The 16,969-nt window shown below is 44.3% G+C and overlaps 1 long non-coding RNA gene across 2 annotated transcripts in view; it reads left to right on the plus strand.

The window, feature by feature from the left end:
• LOC149128623 (uncharacterized) overlaps positions 1-16,969 on the plus strand; it is a 72,905-nt gene that overhangs the window by 45,682 nt on the left and 10,254 nt on the right. The window contains exon 3 of one of the 2 annotated variants that reach the window (XR_016222165.1): positions 9,274-9,404. The exons of the other annotated variant lie outside the window; for it this stretch is intronic. This is a non-coding gene — a long non-coding RNA (uncharacterized LOC149128623). Of the gene's footprint in view, positions 1-9,273; positions 9,405-16,969 lie in introns of those variants that run through there. 2 annotated transcript variants of the gene reach the window in all.

Below are 16,969 nucleotides of genomic sequence, written 5' to 3' on the forward strand. Positions count from 1 at the left end.
CTTTGCAATTAAATGTAGGCTCTCTCCTAATTTTGCTCCTATCAAGAGGAATAATTTGTATTACATTTATACAATGGAATATCACATGGCAATAGAAATGATATCAAAACCCCAAAAGGTAATTTTTTTAAAAAATCACAATATAATAATCACTATAGTAAATGTCATTCACAAAAATTAAAGTATATATGCATAATGTAATATATCACTTGGGCATAAACATAGGTGGTAAAATATTTCAAATGTCTGGAAATTATGGTAGTTACCTGCAGATGATGGATGAGAGATGAGATGGGTTGATGGTGAGCAAGTTAAGTATTTTGACAAAATCATATTTCTTAAAGAGAGTGGGAAATGCATAGGAGTTTCCTTTTATTCTTGTGCTTTTCTAATTTTATATACTCAAGTATGAAGTGTTAAAATTTGAAATATTTAAAATATTTCTGAGGACTAGCATAGTGGCATAGCAGGTAAAGCCACTGCCTACAATGCCGACACCCCACATGGGCTGGTTTGAGTCCTGGCTGCAGCCCTTCCAATCCAGCTCCCTGCTAATGGCCTATGAAAAGCAACAGCAGATGGCCCGAGTGTTTGGGGCCCTGCCACCCATGAGAGACTTGGAATAAGTTCCTATCTCCTGGCTTTGGACTGGCCCAGTCCTGGCTATTACAGCCATCTGTGGAGTGAACCAAGGATGGAAGATTCTCTCTCTCTCTCTCTCTCTCTCTAACTCTTCCTTACAAATAAATAAATAAACAAATCTTTAATAAATAAGTACGTAAGATAGTTCTTAGAAAGTTCAAATATCATGATGTGAATTTTCATTTTATGAACTTGCTTTCCTAGCACTGCCATGCCCTTCATGCCTGCTGTATTGTGGGCCTCATGTCTGTGCCCCTAGAGTCCATCTTGCTTACTCCAGGGTGAAGTCCACCCCACAGAGCCTAGCACAGAATCTGGTAGGTGCTTAATTGTGAATCAATGATTCAAATAGATGGATTTAATTATTTTTTAATGAAAAGTGCTCATGCTTAAAGCACCAGCTATGTATAAGCTAAAATAAGCTTAAAGTCAGAGATGTATCATTGCTGGCTGGATAGCCAGGAGAAGGAGCTCTGAACCTCTCAGCATCCTGGTTTTCACTAGTTGGATACTGCTGAGTCCCCTTGGAGTGTTAAAATACCTGATTCTCTTACTCATCTGATTATTACAAATCTGCATGGTAAGAAGATCTATCACTCTACTCTTCATTCCAGGAAATTAAGCTAAGTGTCAAAAATCACATCCCTGCTAATGGTGAAAGCTATGGATGGATTGTGTACCGTAATATGACATCCCTTCCAGCTGAGTTTCTGCAGTTTATGTTAGTGTCTACATTCTGTTCTGTTAGCGTCTTATCTCACCGGGGCTGTGAACCAACCCCACCCAATTCTGCTAACAATTATACAAAGTTCCTTCAAAAAGTTTGTGAAGAAACAGAATAAATTGATAATTCTGTTTGGATGCCAAACATTAAAATCTATGCATAGTTTTTCCACGATATACATTTCCATGGACTTTTGGAGACTCCCTGAGATTTTTTCCCTCTGGTCCCAGTGATTGCTTGTTTGGTTTAGATGTGCTCAGATGACTTAGGGAGGAAAGTCTCTGCATATTGCCATATCCCTAGGGTTCTACACAGGGCCTGCTGTGTGAGAAGGGCCCAGGAACTGTGGGATGCAGGCGTGATCAAAGCCCCAGAAACTAAATGCCTGTCCCATTCACACCCTGACAGAAGGCTCATCCAAACTTTCCCTTTTTCTTGAGGTCCATGACCTTCTGGGGTCAGGAGTTCACATAGGATGTGCATCTGTCAGGGACAAGCAGCAGGTAAGCTGAGCCTGTGCCAAACTGCAGCTGAGCAAGCCCTGTCTTTGAACTTGGAATTAAGGTTACAAGGAAGGAAAAGCATCATCCTGGGCAACAGAAACAGCCTGAGCTGCCACGCCCTTGTCTTAACTCTCCAACTCGCACTACCTGTGTACGCACGTGTTCCAGTCCGGCTTGGACACTGCTTCCCAAATGGAAGCGCCTTTGTTCTGACTTCACTGAAGTCCTTCCCTTCGCTGTAAGACACTGTGGTGGTTTTGCAAGAGTTCTGCCTTGTTGAAATTCAGAGATTAGACATTTTTATTTGCTAATTCTAGACCCCTCTGAGATAAACTTCCTTATGCACATTTTATTTTATCTTTTAAAGATTTATTCATTTATTTGAAAGGCAGAGTTACAGAGAGAGGGGAGAGAGAGAGAGAAGAGGGAGAGAAAGAGAGAGAGGTCTTCCATCTGTTGGTTTACTCCCCAAAGGCCGCAACAGCCAGGACTGGGCCAAGCTGAGTTCAGGAGCCAGGAACTTCATCTGGGTCTCCCATGTGAGTGCAGGGGCCCAAGCAAGTGCTTGAGCCATCCTCTGCTGCTTTCCCAGGTGCATTAGCAGGGAGTTGGATCAGAAATAGAGCAGCCAGGACTCGAACCGGTGCCCATATGGGATGCCGGCACTGCAGGTGATGGTTTTACTGCTATGCCACAGTGCCGGCCCCCTTATTCACATTTTATAGATGAGAAAACAAAACTGGACACAGTGCATTTCACTGTGGCCACATGTTGAGAAATCAGCAGAGCTGTTAGTTCTGTATCCTGTTGTAGACAGTTTGCCAGGCTCTAAATCACCACCAGGCTTATACTTTTCACTACAGCTTGCGTTTACAGTTTACATTATGGCAGCACAGGAATGATCCTGATCTTGGAAAATCACAGATGGACTGGCTCAAAGTCTAGTTGTCTACATGTTACGGACAATGACCGAAGAAACCAAACAGCACTGGAGGCTTCAGGAGGAAAAGCACATTTTATTTATAAATGTGGGCTTGACGAGACTCAGATCTCAAGAGTCAAGCCCCAGGGCCAGCGCTGTGGCGCAGTAGGTTAATGCCCTGACCTGAAGCACCAGCATCCAGTGTGGGCACCAGTTCTAGTCCTGGCTGCTCCTCTTCTGAACCAGCTCTGCTATGGCCTGGGAAAGCAGTAGAAGATGGCCCAAGTCCTTGGGCCCCTGCATCCATGTGGGAGACCCAGAAGAAGCTCCTGGCTCCTGGCTTCGGATCGGCGCAGCTCCAGCCGTTGCGGCCAATTGAGGAGTGAACCAGCAGTTGGAGGACCTCTCTCTCTCTCTCTCTCTTTCTGCTTCTCTTCTCTGTGTGTAACTCTGACTTTCAAATTAATAAATAAATCTTAAAAAAAAAAAAAGTAAGCCCCAATTCTCTGTCTTTCCCTTCTGTCATACCTTAAATTTACCAAGGTAGTAATGAGGTAGCTTTGAGGCAGTTTGGGGCAGTTTCAGGGAGCACACTGATATCTCAGGCAAGCAGGAATTAATAAATCGCACTGCAAGGTAAGATAGTTTTACACACAGAGATGAGTAAATTATAACTCAAAGAGAGTTTCAGGAGGCATGCAACTCTTATCTTAGATATGTGACTAGGCCTTCAAGGCAGGTGGGGAACCAAATGGGGTTTCCAAGTCAGTGCTAGTTTGCTTAGACCCAGCTGGCCCTTTGATAACAAACGGGAGGGGGTCTGTAGCATTCTCTGGAACTAGCTCCTTAATGACAAGCAGGAGGGGGCCTATAACATATGCACCTGTTGACCTCTCTGTTGGTTTTAGAATTTCCTTGATACAGGGGCTATTTGCTCATTTTTGCTCATTCTACAGTATTTTTTCACAGTGCTTGGTTCATAGAATATTCTATGACTTTTTTAGCATAGAGTCTGTACTCATTGAGAGAGACAGTGTATTTCTGTGAAAGAACAGGAGACAGCAGGTGGGTTGGGAATGGTCATGATCACAGTGCCTTTTTCCACCACAACAGGCAACAGCAGCTAAAAACACAGTTGCTGGCATCCTTATTATCTCAGAGCTCCATGCTTTTGCCTCTTGTTATACTTTCTCCAAATGAAGGGAAGAAACACATTTTTTCCTCAACTCTCATAAAGTTGTAGTTGGGACAAATTCCAGCAACAAAAGGCAGATTAACAAAAGAAAAACAAGAAAGTGTGTTAACATGTGCAGTGTGCATTATGCATAGGAAATGCATTACATGGACCTGTCTTAAGTAGCATTTTATATATATATATATATATATATATATATTAAGGATTTATTTATTTGAAAGAGTAACACAGAGAGAAGAGAAGCAGAGAGAGAGAAGCAGAGAGAGAGAGAGGTCCTCTATCTGATGGTTCACTCCCCAACTGGCCACAACGCCTGGAGATGCACCGATCCAAAGCCAGGAGCCAGGAGTTTCTTCCAGGTCTCCCACGTGGATGCAGGGGCCCAAACACTCGGGCCATCTTCTACTGCTTTCCCAGGCCATAGCAGAGAGCTGGATTGGAAGTGGAGCAGTCGAGTCTCGAACCAGCGCCCATATAGAATGCCGGTGCTTCAGGCCAGGGCGTTAACCTGCTGCACCACAGTGCCGGCTCCACATTTTATATTTTTTTTAAAAAACATGTGCTTCTTTATTTTAAAGGCAGAGTTACAGATGCAGAGAGAGAAAGAGAGAGAGAGAAAAAGATCCTCTATCTGATGGTTCACTCCCCAATTGGCTGCAATGGCCCAAGCTGGGCTTATCCAAAGCAAAGAGTCTGGAGCTTCTTCCAGGTCTCCCATGTAGATGTAGGAGCCCAAGGACTTGGGCCATCTTCTGCTGCTTTTCCAGGCCATAGCAGAGAGCTAGATTAGAAGTGGAACAGCCGGCACTTGAACTGGCACCCATATGGGATGCCAGCACTGCAAGCCGTGGTTTTACCAGCTACGCCACAGTTCAGGCTCCATAAGTAGTATTTTAGCAAAGAAAAAATGAAAAATGATCTTTGGGAACTGACAAGACAAAAGAGAGAAGTCCTGGAATTACAGATGGCAGCAAGACTGTGGGTAGGAAAATACATAGAAAGTGAACTAAGGAAATGAATGAACGGAGTAAAGTCTGCTCAAGGATTCCACACCTCTCATGCTGCTGTCTCCATACCGACAAATGCTGCCTCCAGGGAAGGAAAACTTGTGTTTTCCAGTGAAAGTGAGAAGGGGAGGTTGAAAGACGGTTTGCCTTTGTGCCAGAGTGACTGTAAATTTAAGGTTTTCCACAGGACATCACTTGCCCTGGTGGTTATAGGTTATCTTGGTTGGTTGCTTCAGAGCAGGGACTGTTCCTTTGTGAGAAACAAGTCTGCTCCTCTGGCTGTAACTGGCATATTTCTGGCTTCTGTACCTCTGCTTGCTTGCCTGATAAAGTAGTTTCTACCTTTAAACCACCACCCCACCTCCCCCCTGCCACTGCAACTCAGGGCTGTCTTCTCTGGACTTGCTCTGTGAGAAGGCGGGCGCCAGCTGGCTAACAATGGCTCCTAATTTGACCTCAAAAGTCTCGCTGTGTTTTTAATCTGTGGGCCCACAACACCTTTATCTTTCTTTGTCTGGCTTTTAGGCAGATGGAGGTAAAAGAGACAGTCTCCCTGTTTTCTGTCTTCAGTTCAATAATCCTCAGTATTTCAGGGAGAAAAATTTTGGTTCCTTCATAAACAAATGAAGATCTTGATACAAAGTTTTTTTAAAAATTTCTGTTCACAGGCCAAGGTATATAAAGTTTTCTTTTTTTTTTTTGATGGTTAAAAAAAGAAATACTATATTTTTACCTGAAAAACTTTTTATTTAAGTAATACACACTTTATGTATTTCATATATACAAATTTAGGAACATAGTGATTCTTCTTACCTGACCCGTCCTCCTGCCTGTACTCCCTCACTTCTTTCTCCTCCCTCTCCTATTCCAAAGTCTATGTTTCACAAAATCTATTTTCAATTAACTTTATATACATAAGATTAAACCTACACTAAGTAAAGACTTCAACAAATAGCATGAAAAAAAAGTTCCTCAACTGTTATGACAAGGGCTGTTGAAATCATCACATCTCAAAGTGTCAATCTCACTTTTATTGATTACTTTTTAGGTACTCTATTAGTTACCACAGATCAGGAAATACAGTCAAGTTTTCTTAAGTAGAAATCAATCAGCATTTCCAAATGCTCTAACATAAAAAGGAATGTGTGTGTGTGTGCACTTGCAAATGTACACTCACAATCTTATACACAGTTGCTCTTGGTAACTTGTCACATTTCTCTAATATCAACATGAAATGTCTTCTACTGCAGTACCAATAAGATAGGGCTTACAGATGAAGGCGTTTCCATGGCAACATTATGACACACTGCAAACAGGGCTTGAGGAAGGGAGGCACCTTTGATTACAAGGGTAATCACCTCACTGCTGAGCCAGCATATAAATGTCTTGTATACAGGCAGGAGCTTGGCAAGTAGTCGCTCTGATTTCCCAATTCCCAAGACAGAGTCTGGAAAATCCAGGGGCCCATAGACCTTGGTCACTGTCACTTATTTCTTCCTTTGCAAACTGTGAGGAACCCAAGAGCATGGGTATGTCTGGGAGATCTGATGGTAATTATTTGTTCAGCCCTTTCTAGGCACTATAATGGCTGCTTTTTGATACTTATTAGCTCAATTAGTCCTTTCAATTATTACCTTAGATACAGGATAGGTATTATAACTGTCAGAATTATGAGGTAGTTTCAGAGTGATCTTTGGATCAAACCAAGATCATGCAATTGTACAGCAAAGAGTTCAACTCAGGTCCACAAGGTGTCAGTAGGGCCTTGCAAAATTCTGGGCTCCTCAGACATAGTTGAATGAATTGATGGCACAGGAGGGTACTGACAAGGAGCCGGGCATCCATATCATTCATAGGTCACAGACTCACACTGATGCAGGGCCTTTCTCACTGATTTCTTCCATGGGCATTATCTGACTCTTCCAGGGGAAGCAACTCACCCACAGTATTCGAATCCTAAGCTCCTGAGCCACACTTCAGGGCCATGCATGGGACAGAGGCTACTTGAGCCACCACTAGCACAGGAGGCTGGTGGTGCAACCTCCAGGACTACTTTTGCCCTTATCGTTTCTGGCTCCAGGTTGACCAAAGTGCAGACAAAGAACATCTTGAAACACAGACCATGTATGCTTTGGTAGCTGTCTGCATCTAGAAGCAGGAAGAGGGGAGTTGGCCTTTATAGCTTCCAGACAGCAAGGGGCCAATGAGGAGAAAGCCTTTTTGCAACTGAAGGGTCTTTCTGGGAAATCAAAAGCAAATGTACATCATGTTGGGAAATGCTTCCCTTTCTTGATTTTACAATGGACCTGGGAGTTAGCAAACACTTCAGTTCCCCACAGAACTGGGGCCGACATCCCTGACACTGAGAATGTGAACAGGGTGGGTAGACCTGACACCTGCTAGAGCTGTGGATTAGTATTGCATGTCACACTACTCTCTTCTTTGGGCACATCACGACTCACAGCTCTCACCCAAGATGTGGCAGAGCAGACCAAGGACAGTGTGGATCAGGGGTAGCTGCTGGAGCAGGAATTGATTCCTACTTCTGGTTCTACTTCATTTATCAGGAACAGTGTTGAGGCTGAGAAGTCCATATTAAGGTGTTGGCATGTACAAGGGCCTTGCTGCTTCATCATTACATGGCGGAAGGCAGAAAGGCAGAGTGAGCTCACTTCTGCAAGCCCCTCTTACAGTGCAGTTTATATATCCCTTTGCAACTGCTGTTCCTTCACGACTCAATGACCTTGAACACACTGGGGAATGAAATTCAATCTATATATTTTGGAAAGGACTTCATAGCAGCTGTATTCTAAGTTGATTTTTCTTCAAGCTATATGAGGCCATAGTCTTCATCACAACCATGTCTTCAGATTTCTGTATCTGGTTAGCTCTCTCCCTTAAGGGGGAGAGTGTGTTGCTGACAATGCTCTCACTGTGTTCTCTCAGTGCCTTCGTCTGTTGTCATTTCCTGTGTATCCCTATAGCCTTGATATTTGGAATAGGGAAGGCCACCCCAACCATTTGTGCTTAGGGCAGAAGGTATCCATGACCTTGGATACAATCTCATTAGTGTTCCCTATAGAGACAGAAACAAAAAGTTCTCGTTTCTGAAGATATTACTCAGCTCGTACATTAATTACTCCTTTGGTTCTACTGTTTCCAATAGTAATAATTTTGGGATAAAAGAGAAATATAAACAGATGTATCACTGACATCCCAACTCTAGTGGGAAAGGCAGAATACCCTGAACATATAGCAGTATGAACAGTGTCTCAGGAGAATCACTATATCTAATGGTCAGTGAGAGACAAAGGGAAAAAACTGAGTCTCTAAAAAAGAAACAAAGAACTCTGGGAAAGAAGCTACAGTAAACTCAGCCTTGTCTTTTCTTTTTAATATTTATTTATTACACAGAGAGAGGAGAGGCAGAGAGTGAGAGCGAGAGCGAGAGAGAGAGAGAGTCTTCCATCCGCGGGTTCACTCCCCAATTGGCCGCAATGGCTGGAGCTGTGCTGATCCGAAGCCAGGAGCCAGGAGCTTCCTCTGGGTCTCCCAAGTGGATGCAGGGGCCCAAAGACTTGGGCCATCCTCCACTGCTTTCCCAGACCATAGCAGAGAGCTGGATTGGAAGTAGAACATCCGGGTCTCAAACCGTCACCCATATGGGATGCCGGCACTGCAGGCCAGGGCGTTAAACCTGCTATGCCATAGCACCAGCCCCAGCCTTGTCTTTTGATTGTGGCCACTTTTCTACCCCAGACCTGAGTGTGGGAGTCCTTCTCCACAAGTTCACTTTCCCACAACTTCTCTCCGTACTTGCTGGACTTCCCTATAGCTGTCAGGATATGAGGAGTTCTTTATTTTCTGAAACGAAGTGTCTTCAGGGTTGGGCTGGTGACACAGTGAGTCAAGCTGCTGCTTCAGAGGCTGGCCTACTTTACCGGAGTCCCAGCCACTCCACTTTCAATTCAAAATTCTGCTAATGAGAACCCTGGAAGGCAGCAGGTGATGGCACCAGTAACTGGGTTCCTACCGTCCATGGGGGAGACCTGGATGGAGCCCTGGGTTCCTGGCTTCGATCTGGCACAGTCCCAGCTGTTGCTAGCATTTGAGGAGTGAACTGGTGGATGGTAGATATGGCTTTCTCTGCCATGTTGCTCTGCCTTTGAAATAAAAATAAATCAATAAACTTAATAAAACTGTCTTCAATGTTTACCCTATTCTCTAGGGACAGTCCCAGCCAAATTAGCAACAAAGAAAAGTCTGTGTGTTGTTTACAGGAATATCTGACTCATTACTGAGAGTGAGAAGAGGATGCTTGTGCCAGAGTTCCATAAAGATCACTAACAAACCTGAGCCCAGATGGCCACCAGTCCATGAAGATCAGCTTTTCCTCTGTTTACAGGTACCCTGGTAGAACTGCTGCTGAATCAGGGAGAGCAGGCCCTGAACACCCAAACTTGGCCCCATTTCTCCCTATCATGATTACTCTTCCTTCATGATTTTCTACATCTTAAGGTACCCAACCTCCTAACACAATCACATTGGGAAATGGGTTTCAACCCATGAATTTTGGCAGGGACATCACAGCAGATGGATATTAAGTTAATTTTCCTTCAGGCTATTATTTTTTAATTCTTCTTATTTTTTAAATTTTATTTAAGGTATGCAAATATCATGTTTTTCCTATACAGATTCAGGAACATAGTGATACTTCTTACCCTACCCTCCCTCCTGCCAATGCTCCAATCCTTCTTCCTCCTCCGTCTCCTATCCCCACTCTTAATTTTTACAAAGACATATTTTCAGTTAACTTTATACTCACAAAACTAACCTCACCCTAAGAGTTCAACATAGAGAATGAAGGAAAAAAACACTGCTCACAACAGTTGAGACAAGGGCCATAAAAAATCATTGAATCTCAAAATGTCAGTTTCACTTGCATACATTACCTATTAGATATTCTATTAGTTACCACAGATCAAGGAAAATGTATGGTATTTGTCTTTTTGGGACTGGCTTATTTCACTAAGTAAAATGATTGCCAGTTGTATCCATTTTGTTGCCAGACAGGACTTCATTTTTCTTTTTTAAATGCTGAGTAGTATTCTGTTGTGTATATACCATAATTTCTTTATCCAATCTTCAGTTGATGGACATCTGGGTTGATTCCATATCTTAGCTATTGTGAATTCAGCCGCAATAAACATGGGGGTACAGATACTCTTTTATATGTTGATTTCTTTTGGTTTGGGTAAATTTCAAGGAGTGACATGGCTGGATCATATGGTAGGTCTATATTCAGATTTCTGAGGTATCTCCACACAGTCTTCCACAGTGCCTGCACCAGTTTACATTCCCACCAACAGTGGATTAGGGTACATTTTCCCCCACATCCTCACCAACATTTATTGTTTATTGATTTCTAGATGGATGAGAGCCATTCTAACTGGGGTGAGGTGAAACCTCACTGTGGTTTGGATTTGCGTTTCCCTGATGGCTGGTGATCCTGAACATTATTTCATGTGTCTGTTGGCCATTTGGATTTCTTCTGAAAAATGACTGAGCAAGTCCTTTGCCCATTTCTTAACTGGATTGTTTGTTTTGTTGTTGTTGAATTTCTTGAACTCTTTATATTTCTGGATGTTAACCCTTTATCCATTACATGGTTTGCAAATATTTTTTCCCATTCTGTTGGTTGCTTCTTCATTTTACTGAGTGTCTCTTTTGCAATGCAGAAGCTCCTCAGCTTGATGTAATCCCATTTGTCAACGTTGGCTTTGGTTTCCTGCGCTTCTACGGTCTTTTCCAAGAAGTCTTTCCCTATGCCAATGTGTTGCAGAGTTTCTCCAATGTTCTCTAGTAGTTTGATGGTATTGGGTCATAGATTTAGGTCTTTGATCCATTTTGAGAGGGCTAAAACTATTCTTGATGACTTTATGATGCTCTCACTGATGCTGAGATCCTAAAGCTTATCCCTAGTTCAAATCCTGTCTCTGATATATATTAGCTACAGGATGTTGGATGTTAGACACACTACCTCATTTATGCCTCAGTTTATCATCTTATGGATGGGAAATAAAAATAACAGCACATAACTCATGAAGACTTGTGAAGCTTAGTTTAGTTAGTTTTTGCAAAATACTCAGAACCACACCCAGTCAGTGTTTCATCAAGTGTTCATTTTTACTTTATCAACAGGGCATTGTGAGAGGAAGAGAAAACCACAAAACGAGCCCAGATATGTTCTTCATTTTCTGAGTCATTGATAAAAACAACAAAATATAGATAAGAATAGTTCTCAGGACTTGGGGGTGATATATAAACAAGTGGTCTTCAAAAAGTTTATAAAAAATGTATATTTTGAAAAGGCATATTATGAAAAAAACTATGCATGGGTTTTGATTCTTTCACTATAATATATGTTACTAAAATGAATATTATAAGCACATTTTGTATAAGTTTTATACAATTTTTGTGCAAAAATGAAGTATTTCAACTCTTTTTTTTTTTTTTTTTTTTGACAGGCAGAGTGGACAGTGAGAGAGAGAGAGACAGAGAGAAAGGTCTTCCTTTGCCGTTGGTTCACCCTCCAATGGCCGCCGCGGCCAGCGCGCTGCGGCCGGTGCACCGCGCTGATCCGATGGCAGGAGCCAGGTACTTCTCCTGGTCTCCCATGGGGTGCAGGGCCCAAGTACTTGGGCCATCCTCCACTGCACTCCCAGGCCACAGCAGGGAGCTGGACTGGAAGAGGAGCAACCAGGACAGAATCCGGCACCCCGACCAGGACTAGAACCCGGTGTGTCGGCACCGCAAGGCGGAGGATTAGCCTAGTGAGCTACGGCGCCGGCTGTCACCCCAGAGCTTTTTAAAGTTTTCTTGCATATATATATATATGTATATACATATGTATACATATATCTAAATATAAAGATTTTATAAGTGGTGGACACATAGGGATCCCCTAATTGATGTATATCAATTATCACCCCTGAATGCCATGGATCTTGCTGTTAAGAAGATTACATCCTGAAAGATAGAGTTTGGATGATGTGGTACAAAGTTATAATGAAATACCTTGATTACTAGTATATTTAATATCCAGAAAATAATTCCCTGAGGTTTCAGTCTAGGATTGGAAACCCATAAAATCCCTTTATGTATAGTCCTGTATATTTCCATTTCACCTGTCCTGTGAGATGGGAGGTCAGAAGCCTTGCAGGACAGGAGATGGCCAGTCAATGGGAATGGCTCTCAGCTTGGCACTTCAGCAGCAATTCTTCCTATAATAGCTCACCCTGGGTAACAGACTGGAGGCTGCCAACACTGAGCCTGTGAATGCTTTTAATTGGCACTTGTTCATGTAAAGGCCACAGCTTCCTCATGGGTGTGCAAGAAATCTGGTCTGTCAACAGAGCCTACAGTGTGACCATGCAAATGCACTAATTATTATTTTAACTTTTATTTAATAAATATAAATTTACAAAGTACAGTTTATGGATTACAGTGGCTTTCCCCCCCCCAAAACCTCCCTGCCACCCACAACCCTCCCATCTCCTGCTCCTTCTCCCATTCCATTCGCATCAAGATTCATTTTCAATTATCTTTATATATAGAAGATCTATTTAGTATATATTAAGTAAAGATTTCAACAGTTTGCACCCACACAGAAACACAAAGTGTAAAGTACTGCTTGAGTACTAGTTATAGCATTAATTTACATTGTACAACACATTAAGGACAGAGATCCTATATGGGGAGTAAGTGCACAGTGACTCCTGCTGTTGGTTTAACAAATTGACATTCTTGTTTATGGCATCAGTAATCACCCTAGGCTCTTGTCATGAGTTGCCAAGGCTATGGAAGCCTTTTGAGTTCACTGACTCTAATCTTATTTAGACAAGGTCATAGTCAAAGTGCAAGTTCTCTCCTCCCTTCAGAGAAAGGTACCTCCTTCTTTGATGGCTCGTTCTTTCCACTGGGATCTCACTTGCAGAGATCTTTCATTTAGGTTTTTGTTTTTGTTTTTGCCAGAGTGTCTTGGCTTTCCATGCCTAAAATACTCTCATGGGCTCTTCAGCCAGATCCGAATGCCTTAAGGGCTGATGCTGAGACCAGAGGCAATGCACTAATTAAACAGGACTTACTCTGTTCTGCCCACCTCACTCTGGGAGGGAGGCTATGAGTCCAGAAGACTGAACCCCAAGTTTTCACAATTGTAAACATCTGGGAAAGAGCTGAAAAAAACAAAGCTAAACAGCCACCTGCAGATCCCATTGCTCTGCTCAGTACCTTGCTTCTTCTTAGAATGCAGGCCGAGATTCTTATACTTATAAAGGGGTATTCTTGTGTCACTTAATGTCCTCTTGACGTCCTATTGACTTTCAGTGATGAGTGGCTGTCTCTGCCGTGGACTGTGGCTGTATGGCAGGGGCGCATCTCGCCCTGCATCAGTGGGCCCAGGTACTTCCAGATGCCCTTAGGCATTCTCAGTACACTCACGCAGTCTCGGTCCCGCCCATGCTCTTGGGGCCTCTCAGCACTCTCAAGTGTGCAGGGGTGCTCAGGTGCTCTTCAGTGCCCTCACCTACCAGAGTGCTCTCAGGCGCTCTGAGTCCCACCCTCAGGATCTCTCAGCCACTCGCAGGAGCTCTCAGATGCTCTTGGCTCTCTCAGGCACTCAAGTGCTCGGCGGTGCTTGCACGTCCTTAAGTGATCTCAGGTGCTCTCAGGCACCCTCAGGTAATTGCATGTTTTGCTGGGCATCAGTGATTAGCAGCATGTGTTTTTCAGTCTTACAGGCCTAGAAGACAAATCCTACCCAGCCGCTACTTCCAGAAATACAACTCTGAGTCATGTAAAATTCAGAGAACTCACCTGTAACATGGTGATAAAAATAGGACCCACATTATAAGTTTGTGGTCAGGCATTAAATGGCAGGAATTACACCTGCAAACACCTGACAAACACCACTTCGGCTCGTTGGTGCCTTCCCCACAAGGGACTTTGCCCTCCACCCAGGACACTGTGGAGCAGAAGCTTCAAACAGGGACACCAAGCAGCTCAACACATACGAAGTACAACTCTGCCAGTTTTCCAATGTGAAAAATAAGACCCAGAGAGGCCTGGCCTGTTGCCCTGCACCCCAATCCAGGCTTCTCTGCCACCCACACAACTTTTCCTGATAGCTGTCTTAGTGAGAGGGCAGAACCAAGAGGGTGCCTAGTCAGTTGACCCTGTCTCGTGACCATGTATGCCTCTTCAGAGATCTTAAATATTTGGACAAACTGCTATGTCTCTTTTCAGAGAAGTCCAGACCACACTGGCCATTGGTCATTTACAAGCGACAGAACTGGACACAGGGCCCTGACAAGAAGCTGGACAGTCCCCCCAGCCATGAGATGTCGCTCCCCCTCTTCGCGGAGGAACAACACTAGACCCTGCACTGTTCTTTTGTCTGCTCGGCCCTTCCCGGGTTTGCTGCTGGTTCTTCCTGGGTTGGCTACCGTCCCTTCCACCTCCGTGGAAGGGCAGTTCCCCCTGCCACTTTCCCCACTTCCGCGGGGGAGCGGCACACCGCCGGCCGGCTCCCTCGGGGGCTGCTCAGATGTTCCTCAGGTGTTCCCCTTAGATGTTCCTGGTGCATGTTGTCTCTCTCCTCCTTTATAGTCCTCTTCCACCAATCCCAACTCTGCTACCCACACGCCGAGTATGCTGCTCTCCTCCAATCAGGAGCAGGATCAGCTCCTGCAGGTTATTGGTCAAACTGGAGGCACCTGTGTAGAAGTTGTTTACTCCTCTCCCAGACGCCATATTGTGGGAGAGAAGATGCATAGAATAAGTCTTAATTCCAGTAACTTAGTCTAGTCCGAGTTGCTCCCCACAATGAGATGTCCCCACGGATCTTCATGTGTCGGCTCCTCACTGTCCAACATTGCAGTAATAAAGTCCTTGGGAGCTTTGGCAGTGAATGAGTGCTGGTGAAATCAGAGAGAAGAGGGAAGAGGTGAAGGATAGGCAGGGGGAGGTGCAGAGTGGCCATTTTCACCTCTCATGTGAGACTCCAAGATGAGAATGGGCTCCCCAGGAGGACAGGGGGAAGGGGACTCTAGGCAGAAATGCTCCCAAGCAGAGTGTGCAGGAAAGAATTATCAGGTCCAGGGACCGGCGCTGTGGAGCAGCAGGTTAAAGCCCTGGCCTGAAGTGCTGGCATCCCATATGGCCACCAGTTCTAGTCCCTGCTGCTCCACTTCCAATCCAGCTCTCTGCTGTGGCCTGGGAAAACAGTAGAAGATGGCCCAAGTGCTTGGGCCCCTGCACCCACATGGGAGACCCGGAAGAAGCTCCTGGCTCCTGCTTTGGATTGGTGCAGCTCCAGCCGTTAAGTTCTTCTGGGGAGTGAACCAGCGGATGGAAGACCTCTCTCTCTGTCTCTACCTCTCTCTGTAACTGTCTTTCAAGTAAATAAAATAAATCTTTTAAAAAAAAGTGGTATCAGGTCCAGGAGAGACCAGAAGTTTAGTAGATGACAGGGTGTCAGTTTGCTGTTTGACAGGTGATGTGATTGTGTGGTAGGCAGAACCCAAGTCTAGAAGGGAACTTAGAATGAGTATTGGGCCAAGGTGTTTCTGGAGGACAGCTGTCAAGGCTGAAATTTTTCTCTTCGAGCAACCTCATCCAGGAGATGTCCAGCTGACAGCCCACCCCCAAGACAGACTTGGGCTCTGGTTAGCCTAAGAAGGCTGTTCGTACCCCAGCCGCACCACAGTCCTCTCCCTCTCTTGAGGTTGCTAAACTGTCCTTGGGCCAGGTAGGAGGCTGCTGCTCCATGCTGACAGAAACACGACTAAACAATCTCAGATCCCCTGTCTCATTGCTCAGGCAATGAATCAGAAGTGAAAGAAATGTGGCCTACAGGTGTTACTACGCTAACCTCATGGGATAATTGCCTTTTTAAGTAAAACTCAGTGTGGAATAAACACAACTGAAGATGAGGGATGGCAGTGGAATTGGTGAAGTGTGTGAGTGCAAATAAGAGTAAAAGTGGTGCTAAAGTGTGTAATTTCAAAGCTGTTTAAATGAACAAAAATAGAAATCATACATCGCATCTCAATACATAATGGTCTATGTTGCACAGACATTTAGTATTGGTTGTGAACGGTTATCCCAATCCCAGCCCTTGCTGTGTATTTTTTAAAAGATTTATTTATTTATTTGAAGGTCAGAGTTACACAGAGAGAGAAGGAGAGGCAGAGAGAGAGAGAGAAAGAAGTCTTCCATCCGCAAGTTTACTCCCCAGTTGGCTGCAACGGCTAGAGCTGCACCAATCCATGAAGCCAGGAGCCAGGAGCTTCTTCCAGGTCTCCCATGTGGGTGCAAGGGCCCAAGAACTTGGGCCATCTTCTACTGCTATCCCAGGCCACAACAGAGAGCTGGATCGGAAGTGGAGCAGCTGGGACTCAAACTGGCGCCCAGTGGATGCCAGTACTGCAGGTGACAGCTTTACCTGCTATGCCACAGCACTGGCCCCATTGCTGTGTATTTTTAATAATTTATTTAACTAAATACTGTTTCACTGGGGCCAACACTATGGTGTAGCTGGTAAAGCCACCACCTGCATTGCCACCATCCCATATGGGCACCTGTTTTAGTTCTGGCTGCTCCACTTCTGATCCCACTCTCTGCTATGGCCTGGGAAAGCAGTAGGAGATGGCCCAAATCCTTGGGCCCCTGCACCCATTTGGGAAACCCAGAGGAAGCTCCTGGCTCCTGGCTTCGGATCAGCACAGATCCAGTCTCCATTTCCCATGTTGTATGAGTGCTGTCTACCAATTTCCTTATATTGTTATAAAAGAATATAATGCAAGTAATTTTTAAAGATTTATTTATTTATCTGAAAATCAGAGTTACACAGAGAGAGAAGGAGAGGTAGGGGGAGAGAGAGAGAGGTCTTCCATCTGCTGGTTCACTCCCCAA

The sequence above is a fragment of the Oryctolagus cuniculus genome, chromosome 1 (assembly GCF_051225735.1).
Source record: "Oryctolagus cuniculus isolate XC-2025 breed Fujian yellow rabbit chromosome 1, ASM5122573v1, whole genome shotgun sequence".
Classification (NCBI taxonomy): domain Eukaryota; kingdom Metazoa; phylum Chordata; class Mammalia; order Lagomorpha; family Leporidae; genus Oryctolagus; species Oryctolagus cuniculus.